We start from the raw sequence: 12,514 nt of genomic DNA on the forward strand, positions 1-12,514 counted from the left end.
TAACATCGTGTCTAAGAACCTGGAAGCCCAGGCTGATTTCCCATCATGTGCCACGTAAGGGCTATGAATGACTTGATCATGCAAAGACAGCAATAGCTTTCAAATTCTAATTCCCCAAATGGAGAAAGCACGTAATATTTCCTGTGAAAAGATGTCAGAATGTGTGGTCGGAGAACAGTATTTCCCAAAGGTGTTCATGGCTTAATGCCCAGAACCTGTGCGTCTATCACCTTACTGGGCAAAACGGTCTTTGCAGATGTGACTAAGGATCTTGATATGGGGAGATCACCCTCAAGCACAAGGGTCCACAGGCAAGAAAAAGACCACAGGCAAGGAATGCAGGAGGCCTCTAGAATATGGGAAAGACGGGGAAATGGATTCTCCAGAACCTTCCAAGAAATACAGTCCTGCTGACACATTGATGTTAGGACTTTGACTTCCAGATAATATATTTGTGTCGTCCTAAGCTAGTAAGGTTATAATTTGTTATAGCAGCAATAAAACACTAATACCCAGGAAAAGTAATTAAAATCATCCTTTCAAAACAGTCTTGGTAATGGGCATGTCTCAGATTCAGCTGCATATTCTGACCCATTAGGGGGCATCTGTAGACACTGTCATAGCCAGTGGGTCTTCCACATTTTCCAAGGACACATCGGCCTGTGGGTATAAGATATGTTAATAGTATCTCTGTGTTTAGACACTGCCCACGGAATTTCCAGAAAAGTAGCACTTTCCTCTTCCAAATAGCTCTCTACTATCTCAGAACACTGGAACACCCCAGGAAATGTATTCTATATTACAGCATACATTCTATATATAACAGTATATAGTTATTCTGTATATAACAGTATGTCTATATTCTATATATAACAGTAAAAAAATAGTCATTCAAGTTCACCATATTAAGAATAAAGGAGAATCATCACAATAAATTCAGAAAATTAAACTGACAAAATGGAATACCTATTCATGATGAAAACTTTCAGGAATTAGAAATAGAAGAAAATTGCTCGAACCAGTTATAGGGCTTTGATAAAAAAAAAACTCAAGGATCGAAGAGGCAATGTTTCCCCCTGAGAGTGGGAATAAGGCAATGATACCTGTCCTCACCATTTCTATTAAAAAATTTGCTGGAGATCCTAGCTAATCCAATAAGACAAGAAAAAGAAACAAAAGGCATACTTTTGGGAAGGAAGAAATAAGACTATTAAGGGAAGACATCATTGCCTCTCTAAAATATTCCAAATAATTTATAAAACTAGCTAAAAACTACTAGGTTAATTGATCAAGAACACAGATAAAATGATTAATACACAATTATAAACTATCTTTCAATATACCAGCAATAAACAATTATAATTGAAATAAAACTAGCATTACAATTACAATGGAATACCTAAGTATATAAAAAATTTCACAATATATGTATAAGACCTGTAACTGAAAACTACAAAACTATTGCAAAAAGGAAATTTTTAAGAAGCCTAGATCTAAATGAATGGAGAATTACAACATGGTTATGGATTGGAAGACGCAATATTAAGATGTCTATAATTTTATCTATAAACGTAACACAATTCCAATCAAAATAACAGCAGGCTACCTTTTAGAAACTGACAAGTTGATTCAAAAATTTATATAGATTAGCAAATAACCTGGAATAGCAAGTTAATGGCAGAAAGAATAGTCTTTACACAAATGGTGTGGGAACAAGTGTTGATCCATGTAGAAAAATGAACCTTGACTCTTACATTCCATCATGTAAATATTAACTTGAAATGCATTATAGAACTAAACATGAAAATTCAAAATATAAAACCTCCAGAAGAAAACAGGAGCAACCTTTGCAACCTTTGAATAGATTAGAATTCCTTAAATAAGTCACAAAGACTACAACTCTTTGAAAGATACTACAAGAGAATGAAATAGCAAACAGACTGGAAGAAAATATCTGATATACACAGATCAAATAACCCTATACAAACAAGAAAATGCTATTATAAACATCAGATCACAAAAGAAGATGTACAAATAGCCAATAAACACATAAAAATAGGCATCATTACTCATCAAGGTAATGAAAGTTCAAAATACAAATAGATACCACTATTTACTGGAATGGCTAAGTTTTAAAAGAATTTCAATACCAAGAGTTGGCAAGGAAATGGATAACTGCTACTCTCACCCCACTGGTGGGAATGCAAAATGGTACAATTACTTTGGAAACTCGTTGTCAGTTACTTACAAAGCTGAACCTACATTTACCATAGGACATGGGCATCCACTACCAGATACTTAGCCAAAACATGTATAAGCATAGCTCTCCAAAGAGACTTGTACATGAGGGTGCACAGCAGCTTTCTTTGTCATAGCCCCACACCGGAAACAAGCCAGGTGTCCACCAATCAGTGACTGGACAAGCAAACTGCAGTATATCCATGCAAAGATACACTAATCAGCAATTAAAAGCAATAGACTAGGGGTACACAACAACATGGATGAATCTCAAAAACATTAGCTGAGTGGTAAAGCTTTGCAGAAACAAGCACACACTCTGAGATTTTATTTACATGAAACTCTAGAAAAATCTAATTAGTGTCTGCCTGTGGCCAGAAGCTATGGAGGACACAATCTTCCAGGGCAATAGAATTGTTCTTTATCTCGGTTGTGGAGGGGACTGCATAGATTAACACACTTTTCCAAATATATCAAACTGTACACTGGAAAATGGGTGCCATCTATTCTATCTTACTTACATAGAAATAAGGTTGATGATTTGTTTTGCTTCCCAATACCAAAATATATAAACATCTACGAACTACACATCCACATACTCTCCTTGTGCCTTTATGCCAGGTCGGTGTGCTCTCTTTCTTTTCTTGGGTGAGTTCCTCCCCATGTGGTGTCTAAATAATTCAGTGCAGAGACACTTCATGGAAGCTACCAGTATGTTCAGCCATATGAGAGTTTTCAAATGGTATGATTCTGCTCCCACTGGGGCCTTCTGTTACAGGTATTCAACCCAGCAGAATAAGGACCAAAAGTTGGTGACAAAAGGTAGGTATTTAAAGAATGACAGAAACAGGAAGAAACAAACGTCTGGGGAAAATCATTAACCGCCCTTCCAGTGATGAGTGACTTCCAGGGACCAATATGTTGCTACATCAAAGTGTGCCTGTGTGCTTTTGAAGGAGGTTATTTCTGTCTGCTCAAAGATGTTATGAAATGTTACACTTGGTGATAACAGTCACCACTCCTCCACCCCGCCATGGTATAGAATTACAACACAAGGGGATAACAATGAAATATTATTAGAGCCTGTGGTTTCCATGGTTAGAATGCATTATCTTCAGGACTTGAAAAGTACTAAAAGTGGGTGGCATTGCTGGAAGTTCACTACGAAATGACAACCAAAGCCTTGAAAAAATAAATGGCCTCTTCATCAGGATGTTTGAAGTCAAATCCAGTTAGAACATTGCACTATCTGAAAACTATTTTGACTTTCCTGATCTTCATTTTTTTTTTAAGACACATTTCTCTGACTCACCTTTAATTAGACCAAGAGGAGTTGGAGTTGAAGCAGCAGGCAAATAATAGCAGGTCAATAAAATTAATCTTTTCTCTAGTTAGTGTATACACTCCTTGATTATTTGGATAAGTGAGGAAAGTGATGTGGATATTCCAAAAATGGTAAAATATAAAAAATTCACTTCTATCTGAGCTTGAAATGCTGTGTGTATGTGTGTGCGTGCACGAGAACATCCAGCTCATTTATTGTCTTCATTCTAGTGTCACTTTGTAAAATGATGCTCTCTGGGTGGAAGAAAACATTAGGCAAATGTCAAAAAAACAATTTGAGATTAAAAGTTTTCCAAGAAAATGTCAAAGGGGACAGTATGTGTACGACTAAGAAAGATGAATAGGAAAGATGGCTATCTGGGGGGCTCTGGGGACAGAAACTTCTAAGAAGCATCAAAACGTGTTATCATGATTCCTGCTTGTAACTTGAGCCAACTTCAAAGCTTTCCTTGGTGGATTATGCCCAGAGGACCCATTATCAGAAAGGAGTTAATTAGAGTGAATTATTAAAATATTCAACCTGCCTTAAATGGAGTACAGCTGCTGAGTCACCCTATAAAAATGAAATTGGACCACTCATCTGCTTAGGTCGTTAATAATTTTTGTTTGAATTGGATATCTGATTTGTAAAGTCAGAACAGAGTGATACCAAGGGGAGGGAGAGAAAAAAATAATCACATTTAAGTGACTTTTTCTTGATGTGTTTTAATCATACAATATACTTCTCTAGACATTTTTAACAATGTAGAGATTTATCTCTTTCCTTGGGGTGTTATTTCTTCCATCACAAAACTAGCCATTGTCCCCAGATGTGTTTTACTGTATGGATGGCATTTGCAATCCTTGGAGTCTCACTATCAAATCCACCACTTCATAAAGGGGAATTTAGACTGAAGGTCGCAATATAATAAAAACATTTTCTTCGTCTCTCCTGAAAGGAACTTGAAAGGAACAGGTGTACAGTCTGGGAGGAAGACTGAGTTTGATAGCGTAGAAGACCTCTTCTTTTCTTCCTTTTATATTTTTTATTCCTCTTTTTTTCATTCCTTTCTTTGCTCCTCAGTAGGTTCCAAAAATAATCAAAAACACCATGCGAAAGCAGTTTGATACAAACTGATGTATCTTCCTCTAGTAAAAATATAAACATCAATTACAAAGACACCAGGATAGAGACAACTGATAAAAGAAGGCACGCAGCACCATTGTTTCTCCGTCATCTTTGGTGTGCACACATCTGGGAAATTCATATGTTGTCATAAGGCGAAGGAAGTAAACAGATGTTGGCTGTTGATAACAATCTCTGCTGAACTTTCAGAGCCCAGTGGTGATTTACCCAGTGGCTCTTTCCTTATCAGAATGCCATTATAAGCTCTCACCTGGGAGAGCGCTCCAGCCTGCCCAAGCAGCTTTCACCTGGCATCAATCGTGGCCATAAAACAAGCCCGGGAGTAATATAACAGCCCAGGTGTCTACAATTTCCAACTTCCACACCACCCTACGGCATGCAACCACTTTCAAATCAAGGTTCACCTATCTCTATTTAAAGGACAGTGAAGAGAACTCTAAGGGTTGTAGCCCAGTCCCGGACATGCTTATGGTTGAATGAAACACTCTTACTCATTTCCCAGAAAGTCAGCAAAGGCTGAGTGATCAAAGTGGAATGACATACTCGGGGAGAGGAAAAGCAACTGGATGAATATCAGCAACACAGCTTGCATAACCGGCAGATGCCTGATCTTGAAAAAGATTGTCTTGACTTGCGAATGTGTTCTTCATTCAACAGCTAGGAGAATATGTTGGTGGTACCCAGATCTGTAAGCTTCAGATGTCTAAAGAGCTTTTACACAAAAGATAAGGTAGCAGTTATGATCAAAAACATTCCTTGTTGGATCTGTATTTTTGTCCTGGGTTTTAAGACATAAAAATAACGCAGAGAAGCTAAAGTTTATACTGTCTGAAAAATTAGATAAGAACTAGATAGAGGGGATGTCCCAAGGGATTTACCACCAGATTTTTTTTTTCTTTCTAATCAAGTCTTGTGGGAAAGAAAATATTTTTTCTGTCTTATCAGGTGAAGTTTCCAGGGTTAGTGAACCTGGACGCAATCCAGGCTTGGACCTTTTCTAACTGTACAGTTCTAAGCGAGGTTTTTAATCTAAGCCTCACTCTTTTTCATATAAACATGAGGGTAATAAAGCCATCAACCTCATAGGCTATTTTGAGGATCTTATTAGATAATGCAGGTAAAGCATTTAGCATGGTACTAGCATTAGAATTAAACTGATGTCAGCCTTATGGCTATCATTATTATGTGACTTCCACTCATCTTTCATATCAATATGATGTTTTAAAATATATTTTGGATTCCTCAATTTTTTAACACATTTCCATAATTGTGCAATATATGGTAACGATGATAAAACCAGCAGTTCTGAATCAAATTAATTTTCATAAGGTTCTAAATTTGGACCATGGGACTACAGATTCAAGTAACTAACGGGTTGATGCTTTCCTTTGCTTTCAAGTTTTCCCACCCCAAAATGCTGCTAAGTGAAAACTGCTCTACCTCCAGCCACCTGAGAACCTTCTGTTACCTCCTAAGTTAGCCTCTATGTCCTGTGAAATAGTCTTCAAACTAGTGAATATATTTTAAGAGGATAAGGGTAAAATAAATACATCTATATCTAGGGGCAGATTTGTTTTTCTTTTTTGGAAAATCGGCCTTATTGAAGTATAATTTACATGTAATAAAATGTCCTATTTCAAGCATAGAGTTGGTATCTTTTAACAAATATACAGAGGGTGCCAAAAAGTGTATATACACCTTTAAGAAAGGAAAAAAAAACTGTATTAAAATTGTAATACTCAATATATACCAATAACAAAAGATGAATACAAGTTAGGTGTGTACACTTTTTTGACATCCCCGGTATATACTCGTATGCAACAACCACTCTGATCAAGATATTTCCATTACATTCCCATCACCTCCCCAATTACCTTTGTGCCCCCCCCCCCCTTTGCAATCAATCCCATCCCATCTCTGGCTCCAGATAACTACTTATCTGCTTTCTGACATTTATATGAGTACAGTTTGGTTTAGAACAAAGGGTTTACATATTATGTTCCATAGGCCAGATCTAGCCGACTACTCTTTTTCTGTATGGCCCACCAATTAAACATTTGTTTTTCATGTTCAAATACTTGGAGAAAGCAAAAACAAAAGAATAATATTTTAATATACGTGAAATGGTCAATGAGATTCCAATTTCAGTGTCTAAAAGTAAAGTTTCATTGTAATTTGGCCATGCTCATTCGTTTACACACTGTCTGTGACTACTCTGGCGCTACAACTACAGACTTACGTAATGGCAAATAAGGCCCCATGGTCCACAAAGGCTAAAATGGTTAATATTTGGTCTTTGGCAGAGAATGGAATCATACAGTATGCAGCCTTCTGGATTTGGCTTCTTTGGCTCGATGTAAGGTTTTGAAATCCATCCGTGTTATTGCATGTAACAGTAATTCAGCCTACTTAATATGTTATACATTATGGCATAAGATATAGGATGTGGGATAAATTTTCTTCCTACATATTCCTTTTTATTTAATGACAAATAAAGAAACAAGTGCATAAAAGGAAATAGGCAACCAATCTAATGGAAATCCACTTGTTTTTCCCTCTTCCGACCTTTCTCTCAATCTTCCTCATATTTTGTAGGTGAGATTAACTTAAAAACAGAAACTGAGTGATGCAGGGAGACCTCTTCATGTCTATCACCGCCATGCAAGCAATCCTCAAATATTTATAAGTTCTAGATCCCTGAAACAGGATACGCAAATAAATTTTTCTCACTGTTTGTGACAGGCAGGGTACCACAAAATTGAAGCATAGTTATCGACACAGAAATTCTGTGCTTCTGGTGTTTACATGTGGAGTTCGAGATAATTTATTGACAATTTGCTATACCCTAGGCTCTATATTACTGGGCTGAAAGCAGTCTGGATACACATTTACCTATAATAAAGCATTTAAAAGTACAACCACATTGTAAGTGATCCGTTTTATTTAGGCACTCCTCCAAACATCCACGTCTTCTCATATTTAACACTCTACCAGTTTGCATGATAATTTGTATTTACAAAGGAGATATTTGACTAATCTGTTGACAGAAGAGACCCAAGATGGAAGTGTTTCTTTCATCTTGCTACTGTTCTCTCAGCCTTCCCCAAAAAGCAAACAACAGCTCTGCTTAGTTTAGATAGCTGTTGATGGACATCTAACTATAAGTGGTAGGAGTCTCCCAAGCCAATCACAAAAGTCTGGGGGGTCTTGGTTCTGCTTCAGGTTACAAGAAGCCCGAGTCAAGTGTGTGTGACTTGTCTGGTATTTGAATATATAAAGATGGAGGAAACAGCGGTAGGAAGAGCAGGGGAAGGGCACTGCGTAAGAATCTAAGCACAAAGCTCTGAAGGCAGAAGGGATGGGCCAGCCTGAGGATCAGGAAGGAAGAGGAGCCTGCCTGACCAGCAAGCAGTGAGGAAGGAGAGAGCAGTGCAGACATGCACTGGATCATGTGGGGGCTTGCTAGCCATGTAAAGAGCTCAGGTATCACTGAAGAGCAATTCGAAACCATCAGAAGTATTTTACAAAGTGATATTCCAATTATATTTTTGAAAGCGCACACTCAATAGCTACTATACGGTACATGAATGGTACTGGTGGTCGGCAGGAGAAGAGTAAGAAAAGACCTGTTGGAAGGTTATTACAGCGTGTCCAGACAGCAGATAATGTTGACAACGAAGGAGGAGCAAGGGGACACATTCCTAATATGTTTTTGAGTAATTCCTGTCAGAATTTGGGCAATGGGCTGCTGATGTTCTGCTTCTGCTACAGAATTAAATGAGGATTTAATGAAATCATGCATGGGAAAGTAATTCTCATGCTCCATGTCATTCCCCTAAACTACTCCGTACTTTTTTCAAGGAAAGTTAATGACACTGCTTTCCTGCACCACTAAGGAGTAGTAACTGTTATGGACTGAGCTTGTGTGCCCCCCAAAGTCATGCTAAAATCTGACCTCCAGTATGATGGTATCTGGAGGTGGAGCTTTTGGGAAGTAATTAGGTCATGAGGGTAAAACCCTCATGAATGGGCTTAGTGTCCTTACAAGAAGAGTCCAGAGAGCTAGCTTGCTCTCTTTCCACCATGTGAAGATACAATGAGGAGCCAGCAATGCAGAATTCAGAACGCGACAATGCTGGTACCCTGATCTTCAACTTCCAGCCTCCAGAACCATGAAAAATAAATTTCTGTTGTTTGTAGGCTACCCAGTCTACGGTACTTTGTTGTGGCAGCCCAACGTTAACAAGGCATCACTAAGACTTCCTTCTGCTTAAAGCTGGTGCTCAGCTGATGCTTTGTCACAGAGTGGAGAGGTGGTAGCCGTGGGCATGTACCAACCAGAGAGTCCTTCAAGATGGATTCGGCTACAAGGAGTGTAGGTAGCTGACAGCATCCATTGGCCACATCACTGTGCTTCACCACAATGTTCATCCCGAGGTCACTGTCACCATGGCTGCTCCCAGCCAATGACTGAGCACCGCACAGCTACTAAAGCAAGACCATCCCTGCCTAATGTGAGACTCTTCTAATGGGCAATTCTGGATGGACATGACCCATCAGCCTGGCCAAAATTTTCTTAGAACTGTGCTGCAGTCTGAGGCTCATCCTACCCGAAGCTCCTCCCTTCTCTCAGTCCTGTCACAGGCAGAAGATCAATCTACACCACATCTGAAGGTTCTTCCTTCCCACTCCTGCTCCCTCTCCCCTTTACCCTGCATAGGGATTTCCCCCCATAAATCTCTTGTATGTCTAATTCTATCTTGGCATCCACTTCACTGAGGACGTGAGCTAACACTAGAGGAAATTATACCTATTAATGTTGTTATCATGCAGTTTAATACTCCTCTCTCCTGAAAAGATAAGCAACAAGATGACAATAAAGGGAATTCTTTAATGACCAAAAAGCCCATGAGGAAAATAGAACAGGTGAAAAGAAAAGAGAAGTTTAGTTTTCAACGGGAAAGTAAAAGATGAACGAGTGGTAATTGATTTGGCATACCAGGGAAAGCTGAATCTTAAAGTGACAGAGCAAAAGCCTAAATGAAAAGCATTTTTCTTTACCTTACCATGTCCTAAAAGTCTCAGGAATTGGCAGCACCAGTTACTCCTTGTATTAGGTGGGGGAAAAGATAAGAAGTCTACTTAAGACAAAATGAGAACTGCTCCCCCTCTCCAGGATTACCCTCTCACTGAGTGAAGGGTAGTTACGTCTCTCTACCTGCAGCAAGGCAAGGTGCTATCCCCCCATCCCAGTAAAAGGCTTGAGATTTATATTCTAGGGAGAGGAAATAGAAAAAACCTATACTGGAGAAGAATCACTGGCGAAATGGCACTTCCTGAATTTCCTCACCCACTTAGATTACAGAACCTTGGAAGCCAGTGGTCTACCTTCCATTTAGGAAACAGAACATCTCTTTTATGGAAAATCTGACTGTCCCAAGAGCAAAGATTTAAAGCACTGTCTTTGGGCTTCTGCAAATAAATTACTGCATCAGAATCATTGCACAGGATGACGACAGTCAACAAGTTCAACAAAAAATCTAGAGTCCCAGGCATTTTAAGAAAGAATATTCTATTAAAAATAATACAAAAATAAGCAAGCAAGGGGGGAAATAAGTATTTTGAAGAATAAAAATAAGCAAAAAACATTTTCAAAGAGATAAGAAGTATATCTTAGGAAAAAAAACAATGCTAGAGAAAAAGCTGAAGACAGAGAATGTTTAAAGAGCTTTTTTGAAATTAAAAACATGAGAGAAGGTATTTTTTAAAACATCAATATAAAGTTTGGGAGATAAAGCTGGTGAAATCAGAAAAAGGGAATAGATACAATGTAAGAACAGTAGAAAGGAAATATTCAGATAAGTATTTAAACAACATTCCAAAACAGAAGAAGGTATGTTTCCAGATTTGAAGAGTCCAGAGGCTCCATAGACAGTGATTGAAAATGGATCCCCAAACACCCCATCATGAAATGTCAACTCTAGCAACTAAGGGTCCTATAAGAAAAAATAGTAAGAAAAAGTATGTTTTATACAAAGTTTCTAGAGTCTATGAAAATAGATTTTTATATAGTACCTCTAAATGACCAAAGACTATGGGAAAAAGTCTTCAATATTTTTAGGAAAAATCATTTCAACAAAAAATTATATATCCTACTAAATTATCAATTCAATGTTAAGGCAGAGTCAAGATATCTTCAGATGCATGAGGTGTCAAAATTTTACTCTCCCATATAAATGGTCATCAGATTCCTGGAGAGAAAAGAAAATACTACTTCTGGAAAATAGAAAATAGGAAACTAACTTAGAAGAGGTGAGAAAAATCAGGATGACGGTTAAGAGAAATCCCAGTAGTCAATGTTGAGAGCTATCAATCTTGATTCGCGTATGTCAGAATGTTTTGGAAGATCATGTCAGAAAATGAAATTGATAGATTACCAACTCTCTATAATCATAAGCATTGAAACATACAGAATTGAAACATAAAGAGCTGAATCAAATATGGGGCGTGAATTAGTAATCGATACAAAGGAAAAAAAAGAAACAGAATCATCTACAAAAACAATTACAAAGGAAAAAAGATCATAGTATACTATGTGGCTCAGCTATGACTAATATTTTCATTGTCATAATAATATCACATAGGAGAATGAACATTGATCTAATAATAAGTAGCAAATAATCATCCTGGAAAGAAGGGGTGAGATAGGGTTTTCATATGCAAAGGACAAGGAAAAGAATAGTCCAATGCCTATATTCCACAATAAGAATACAAGAAATAATTCTTAAAACTGAAAATCAAGAAATAGTGATATAATCAAACCTTAATTAGAGATATATAGATACATATTGAAAGAATCTGCTAGAAGATTTGAGAATGATTGCTTTGCGGGGAGTAGAACATGGGGTCAGGAAACAACTGTCTTCAGCAACAAAGTAAAAATGCAAGCAGAAAAACATCCCCCATCCTACACACATACATACATTATTTTATTAATATTCTTACTATCATCCCTATAATTAAACTAGCCAATCAGGTTTGCCAAAGAAACTCAGCTCTGGGAAAATCTTGCTGCTATCATTGGGCTAGAAAACCCAGTAATCTTATTTTTAGCTGACTAATTTTGAATTCCATTACTTTTTTTTTATTTTTCAAGAAATATTCTATAAAGATGAAATGAATATGATTGAAAAGAAACATCTATAAAAACCCAGATCTTAACTAGCACCTACTTAATGGAGGAGGGGGAAAGAAGGGGAAGAGAGGAGGTTAATGTGGACATTCTAACGTCTGATAGGTAATTGCTTATTTTTCTGAGGATTTCATTTATGCCAAGTAATCAATCTCTCTCTCTCTCTCTCTCTCTCTCTCTCTCTCTCTCTCTCATACGCTCACGCGTGCACACACACACATTTTGGCTTCCTTTTCAACTAACAGGAAGACTCCATGGATAGAGCTAAACTGCTCAGAAGTTATTATGAATCAGTGGTTTTTAAATCCTATCTATAAATGTAGACAGAAAGATGGAATAATGCTAATATAAAGAGAATTCTCAAGGCAAGGCTCTGAAATGAAGTGCCTCGGGAGGCTCTGGCAAACACATGTCTCAGCAATCTTTCCATGCTAATCTCTGATCAATCCCACCTACATAGAAAATGGCTGCCATGTTGGAATCTAAACTCTTTATCTCGCAATAGGCTGACTCTCGAAATGGGAGCAGATTTAGTTCCACATATACTTTTTCCATTTGGAGTAGACTCATTTAGGCTTTGGCCTGAGAGTATCCTGTTCTGTGAAGAGTTTCCA

The sequence above is a fragment of the Rhinolophus hipposideros genome, assembly GCF_964194185.1.
Source record: "Rhinolophus hipposideros genome assembly, chromosome: 20".
Lineage (NCBI taxonomy): Eukaryota > Metazoa > Chordata > Mammalia > Chiroptera > Rhinolophidae > Rhinolophus > Rhinolophus hipposideros.